The sequence below is a fragment of the Canis aureus genome, chromosome X (assembly GCF_053574225.1).
Source record: "Canis aureus isolate CA01 chromosome X, VMU_Caureus_v.1.0, whole genome shotgun sequence".
NCBI lineage: Eukaryota > Metazoa > Chordata > Mammalia > Carnivora > Canidae > Canis > Canis aureus.
The window spans coordinates 9,107,650-9,114,576 of NC_135649.1; the positions used below are offsets into that span (position 1 = coordinate 9,107,650).

The window sequence follows — 6,927 nt, forward strand, 5'->3', positions numbered from 1 at the left end:
TTAAGCTGGGGCACCTGGGTGGCTCAGGCAGTTGGGTGTCCAACACTTGATTTCAACTCAGGTCACGATCTCAGGGTCATGATCTCTGGGTTGTGAGATCAAGCCTGGCATGGAACTCTACACTAAGCATGGAGCCTGCTTAAGATTCTCTCCTCTGCTCCTCCCACTCCTATCTTCCTCCACCCTCCAGCCCATGCTCCTGCTCTCTCTGTCTCTCTCTCTCTCAAAAAAGAAAAAAGGGGAGAGGAAGAATCAAGTCAGAGACCTATGCACTTATTTACCAAATCAGCCTTTAAGTTTTGTTTCTATCAAATTTACTTAATTCAATTGTTTATAGCAATTTTAGTAATATTAGGGTTATCCAGATAAAACCAAATGAATAGTGCTAGAAGTTTTCTAAGTCACAAGCTACCTCTCTGCTGTGATTCAGCAACTTGTAGCAATTGCAGAGCAAAAAAATCTGTAGCCATCTGACTGGTTTCAGAGCTCGAAGAGAGAGAGGCTTCAGGTGCCTGAATCCACACTTCCATGCTTGAGGAAGCCAGGCAGCCAGCCCAGAGGGGAACCTCTCCTCTGGGCTCTGGGCTCAGGGCTCAGGGCCTCTGCACCGTTTGGAACTACTGGAAGATTTTGTCAGCCTGAGGAATCAATAGGCAATGTGCTGAGTGTTTTTCTTTTGAAAAGAAGAAGAAGAGGAAGAAGAAGAGGAGGAGGAGGAGGAATGTAAGCCTAAGCTTGGAGCCCAATGTGAGTCTGGACTTCCTACGTTACATCAATGCCCACATGGCCTGTCAGTAACTGATGGGCTTTCAGGTGAGAAAGACCAAAGACACCCCTCAAAGATACTGTTGCCCCTAAATCTCATTCATTTGCATTCTAAGACCCATGGTGGGTGGGTCAGATGTAAACAAGACCTGTATGTGGCCCAACATCTCAGGCTTCTGAAAGCTCCAGGCTTCAAAGGCAGCTGTGAGCTTTGCCTCTGAGCTCCTCCTCTGTGCCTGACAAATGCTTGACAGAAATCTTTGCATGGGCGTCGGGGGAGTTTTTGCTTGTACAGTGCTGTCATGATGTGACCTTTCTCATTTACTATTTAAAGAGTTTTGCTATGAATAACTGTTAAAATTTACCCGGGTGCCATTTAATGGAAATCCTCAAAGGCTTCTGAAACAATTTCATTTACAATGAAGTGATAGAATGCAATAAAAATATCCGGCTCCTGTGAATCTCTAACTCACCATGTCAACTTTTCCAAGTTCCCTTCCCTTCAAAATGCTTCTGTTTTTGTTTTTGTTGGTGTTGTTTTATCCATGCCCAGTGCAGAGCTCGAACTCACAACAGTGAGGTCAAGACCTGAGCCGAGATCAAGAGTTGGACACTCAACCCCCTGAGCCACCCGGGCACCCTCTGTTTTTTATGTGCTTAAATGGAGAGAATTCTCCCTTCTTTTTCCTTTCTTCTCAAGGCTCTTCTGATGAATGAAACCTGGGCCCATTGGAAGTGATTCTTGTGGTCACAGCTTAGATGACAGAGGTAAATGGAGAGTTTAAAAAAGGACACAATTTCTTTCCCACAGAGCTTACCCAAATCCTGCCAAGCCAAGCCATTTTCTTTACCTGCCCTGCAAAAGCCAAATTGCTCCTCTCACATTGCGAAATCACTGGGCTGCTCTCCCCAGCTCTTGGCTGTGGAGCTAACAGCAGAGCAAAGACACTGTGCCCTCCCCCCAAGACTGCTGTGGCACTGGCCCTCGTCCTGAGCACACGCAGGCACGCACACATGCACGCACACTTTTGGAATGAGGTAAAAACACTGTAAAAATGTAAACGCAGCGTGTGTACCAGGAGAAGCACCCCACCCTCTCACTTCGTGTGAGACCCCACAGGAGAGGACAGTGGCGTGAGAGACCAGTAGCCAGCCAGACAAGAGGTTGCCAGAGGTTTATCAAAAGTGATCCTTGTGGAAAGAGCTCTTCCTTGGGCGAGAGGAATTTGGGCCAAGTTCATTGAGTCACTGGTGTCATAGGCCCAGGACAGGTTACATCCTCTATGGGGCCCCCGGCGAGGTGAAGGTGGAGGGTCCCTTGTTCCAACATTATTAAAAATTTTAAGAGGCACTAGAGCAGCGGAGCATGAAACCAAACTCAGGTTCCCTTGAGTTCCCGTGTGACTGACCGTACAGGCATCGTGCCCACGACGTAGGCCCTGCACACAGGTCTGAGGCCCAGGGGCCCTGGCACGCCTCAGCCTGTGACCCCTGGTTTCTGCCCTCGTGACCGACTCTGCGAGTTTCTCTCCCTTCAGCATCCACAAAGAAGATGCTCCTCATTTTCTTTACCCATTTTGCCTTCTGCTTTTCGCTTAGAGAATGTGAAGATTATTTACCTAAGAATCTGCTGGTGATAACAGGGCAAGGCTTACGACATATGGCTCTCTAGAAGACCAATCTGTACTTCCGGCTGTGGACCGTCTGTGGTTAGATATAAGAGCAGGGCCACTTGGCCTCATCTTCTCCCCCATTTCCTTGATCACGAGGGGTCACTTCCCTGAGCCCAGGGTGCCACAGCAGCTTCTGGACCCCAGTTTCCTCTCTGCCCAGATGCTCAGATCATTCTTTCTGCCTGCGGGCTCGTTGCTTCCTTGTTGAGCCTGTGAGATCCGGTGATGGAGCAGACAGGACATGGGTTTGAAGGCAAGTCAGAACAGGTTTCAAGTGACACCTTTGCCACTTTTTGTTTAACAGGTACATTTGAGTCTGGAAACGTTAACTCATCAATCATAACCATCCTGTGAGGACAAATATGACCACTGTCACCTCATTGCAGATGAAGAAACTGAGGCCCATAGAGATTAAGTGACTTGCCCAAGATCACACAGTTGGTGAGTGGCACAGCTGGGCCTCAAAGCTTGGCAAGCGAGCTCTGCAGGGCCTGCTCTCAGATGCTTCCATGCTGAATGAGGTGGCATCTCCCTGTACCCACCAGGGCAAACATTGGAACACCCTGAACGTTTCCTCCTGGTAACCTAGCTCTGATCATCTCAAGCGTGATTACAGGGACTCACATTAGAAATGCCTACGAAAGACTTCCTTAGGCCCTATATAAATATTAACAGTTCCACGACTTTTACTTTGCTTGAAGGGCTTTCCATTATTTATAGAATTGAGTCCAAATTTTTTATTCTGGCTTTCAAAGCCATCAAAAGGTAAGTTGAGCCAGCCCTTCCATGCTCTTCCCTGTTCTTCACAGGCTTATTTCTGTCTTTATATGTTCAAGTTTGCTGATTCCCCAAGCCTCTCCTCAATTCCAGGCTCTTTCTGTGTCCTGCCTCCTCAAAGCAGCCTTCTCAGATAATGCCAGTGTAGTGTGCATTGATCTTTTTCTTCTCTGACCCTGACCTCTCATATCCCTTTCAAGGATAAGTAGCTCATGTTCCCCACTTGGTGATAAATTCCTTGAGGGCAGGAGCCATGTCTTATTTTGAGTGCATATGTTATGTCTCCCCGGCACATACAGGAGGTCCCTGACACACACAGGCAGTGGCTAGCAATTTTTTTTCCTTTCCCCTGGAGTCTCGGCCTCGTGCTGGGCACATGCTGGGCCTTCATGAACACTTGTGGATTTGTCTTAGATGTGCATAGCATCTGTTCGAGCGTTCGGCACACAATGAGCACTCCATAGATTGTATTTTTAGAGACAATCTGTTACCACATAAGGACTACCAGAAATTACTCATACTCTTTGTGTAAATGGATTTATACAATTATAATGTTTAGGAGCTGAAATAAAGATGAGGGAAAGAAAATCATGAGACTTTTTTTTAAGCCAAAAGGAACAATAGAATTTCTAGTCCAAATGTTTTCCCTGGTGTGCCACAGAACAGGTGTGAGGTTTGTTGAAAATAATTTGTTATTAATAATAGTTAATGTGTCAAGTTTGCAAATGATTTACTATTTTTTATGAATTGAAGTGGATTCCAGGTTTCCCCAGAAATAAGCTCATTTTAATTCAATTGCTTTCTTGACTGGGAAGGCTAAGTCTACCTACATTCTCTTTCACAGACATGGATGCTAAATCCTAGGGCTTCTTGTTTTTTTGGTGAATGGTCCTGTCCTCAGACCCTCCTCAGTCAGCAAATCAGAAAGAATCAGTGTGCTTAAAGACCAAAACAAAGTAGAACTCAAGAAAATATAAAGTCTTACTCACACAGGAAAATGTTTGTTTCCTGATCAGGGATCAAGACTTGGGAAAGATTTCTCTTGGACAGGCAAGGTAAGAGGATTTTGTGAAACTCTGTATTTTGTGTCCCTCTGTTATAAATGATTCGGGGAGGGGCACCTGGGTGGTTCAGTCAGCATTTTTGCCTTTGGCTCAGGTCATGACTGGGGGTCCTCCCTCTCCCTGTGCATCTGCTCCCCACCCCCGCTCATGCACGCTCTCTCAAATAAATAAATAAATAAATAATCTCTTAAATGAGTACTTGGGGGAAATATATATTTACCCTCCTCCTAAGATTTCACCTTATCTTTGTACATATATCCATCCTTGGATATTTGACTTTGTTTTAGAGAGAAACTCTACAAGTCCAATTCAAAAACAATGAACTGCATCAACACAGGCAGAGACTCCCCCCATTTTAATCTGTAAAAGCAAAAAAATTAGCTTAGTTTTGAAATTTCAGAACATTTGATCTGTTTGCATAGCAGAACTGAACAACTTTCTGATGAATTTGCACAATGCAAAATCTGAATAAATACAGTTTCAAACTAATAAGATTCCTTTAACAAGTCCCTCTCTCCAATTACCCAGATGATTGCTTAACATGTACTTGTTTTTTAGACATCAATTTAGTAGATAAAAAATATTTTGTTCCAAAATTTCAAGTTAAACACTTGAAATGTAATCATACTCTAAGTCCTTAGTATCTCAGTGGAATCTCTCTTTTTTTTTTTTTAAGATGACAACTGGCAGGGGTGGGGGGGCACCTGGCTGGCTCAGTCAGTGGAGCATGCAACTCTTGATTTTAGGTTGTGAGTTTGAGACCCATGTTGGGGGGAAAGATTACTTAAAATATACAGCCTTAAAAAAGACGATAGCTTGGACTGGAATAACCTACATTTCCTTTTTCCTAACCTTCTGTAACATGACAGGAAACACATAGCAAAGTATAGCTGGATTTTCCTTTCATTCACTAATGTTTTTAATAAGCCCCTCAGAAACCTCTGGAAAGCAGAGGAAGTCTTTGAATGGATGTTTTTCTCTTTTCCACTCTTACAAAGATCAAGTCAGCTGAATATTACAAGACTGAGGGGCCTTTATGTTTTTGTTTCCAGTTAAAATCTATTTGACCAGATAGAGACACATTGGCCCAGCAATAAAACTGTGGCTGAAGTTTATGATCAGAAAGAGGCCAAACGCCACTTGTCAGCTAAGAGCTTTGCTCACTGGAATGAATCATTGCATTTCTGAAGCTCAACTGGGTTGTCCAAGGGTTCATTGGTTTCCCTGATGATAAGAAACTTGCCAGGGTTGGCTAAAAGGATGGGATGAGGAACAAGTGAGTGGGAAAATGCTCTATGCCTGAAATGTGATAATAGGATCTCCCTAGATAAAGTTTAACTTCTTTAATTATAGCACAGAAAAATAAACATTTCAACCCCACAGAGTACTCCCCTGCAAAACAGCTACATGAAAAGCCCATCACCTCCCCTGCTCCACCTCCACCAAAAAACAAAACAAAACAGTAAGACGTTGCAAATTACAAATAAATTTTAAAAAGTGGCTTGAACATTTTTTAGGTCAAGTTTGAGAAGAGAAATTGATCCAAGGAAAATAGTGCATTTGAATCCTGTAAAAATGAAATTAGGGTCAAGCTATGTCTGAATTAGCGACTTGAAAGAGGAAGTGGGGTAAGAGATCTTCATGTTGAATCACCTGAGTAATTGTCTCAATGTTTGTTTTGTGTATAACCACCGCTCCCAAAATAGCTTAGAATCCTAGAATGTAAAAGTTAGATATGTCCATTGAGTTCATCTGGTCCACCACGGCTCCCAGTTGGAGAAACTGGAACCCAGGGGGAGCTATGACTTGTTCTCCTTACAGCTTTTTGGCTTTTTGAAGATCAGAAGCTCAGATCCTAGGACTCCTCATTATGAAACACTACCTGTAAGTTCTTACTCTGTATAAATCAGACTTTATGAGACAACCATGTTCTGACAAGAATGTGGTTTAATATGGTCTTGAACCCAAAGAATTTCTCTCTTATCTGGAACACTTAAGAAACAAACCAATTAAATCTACAGAGCCATAGGAAGAACTATGTGATAAGCTCTAGAAGAATTCATCATTCAAGCTTGTCAGGGAGTGCACTTTCTCTCAACTCAGAATCTCCCAATTCCAAAAGCCAATAACAAGGCAATCTCACAGCTCAGCAGTAAAGCTACTTTTAAATCTAGAATGAGATCATTGGGTTCAATAGACAGACTCAAGTATCACTTAAAATTGGGCCTGTTTGCATGTAATAAACTTGGGATCTTGGCTATGTGTTACCATAACTTCTCTGCCATCCTCATAGGGTGTGTCTTGTATGTGTGTGTATGTGTGTGTGTGTATGCCTCTGAAAATGAGTTCTGAAAATGTTCCAAGTGAACATTTGTTTCAGACTTCCTGGAATAGCTAGAAATCCATTGTAATTATGCTTTGAACTTATATCCTCCAGTTTTCAACCTTTTCTTCATTGTTCACATGAAAGCCAGAGTCTTATTCATTTATTTATCAAGGAAATATTTACTGGAGAGTTACTATGTTCTGAAACACTGTGTCAGGTGTTAATGATGTGAAGATGAAAGGGGGTTGAGAAGCGAGGGACTTGGCCAAGGATTATCCATTCACCCATCCTGTCTGCCCAACAGTCACTCATGATCTGGAAA

The 6,927-nt window shown here is 43.1% G+C and overlaps 1 long non-coding RNA gene across 1 annotated transcript; it reads left to right on the top strand.

Annotated features, from left to right (window-relative positions):
- The first annotated feature begins 1,463 nt into the window (after positions 1-1,463).
- LOC144307550 (uncharacterized) lies at positions 1,464-5,907 on the top strand. The gene is made up of 4 exons (XR_013374396.1): positions 1,464-1,533; positions 2,743-2,879; positions 4,060-4,270; positions 5,797-5,907. It is a non-coding gene; the product is annotated as an uncharacterized LOC144307550 (long non-coding RNA).
- Positions 5,908-6,927: the final 1,020 nt, after the last annotated feature.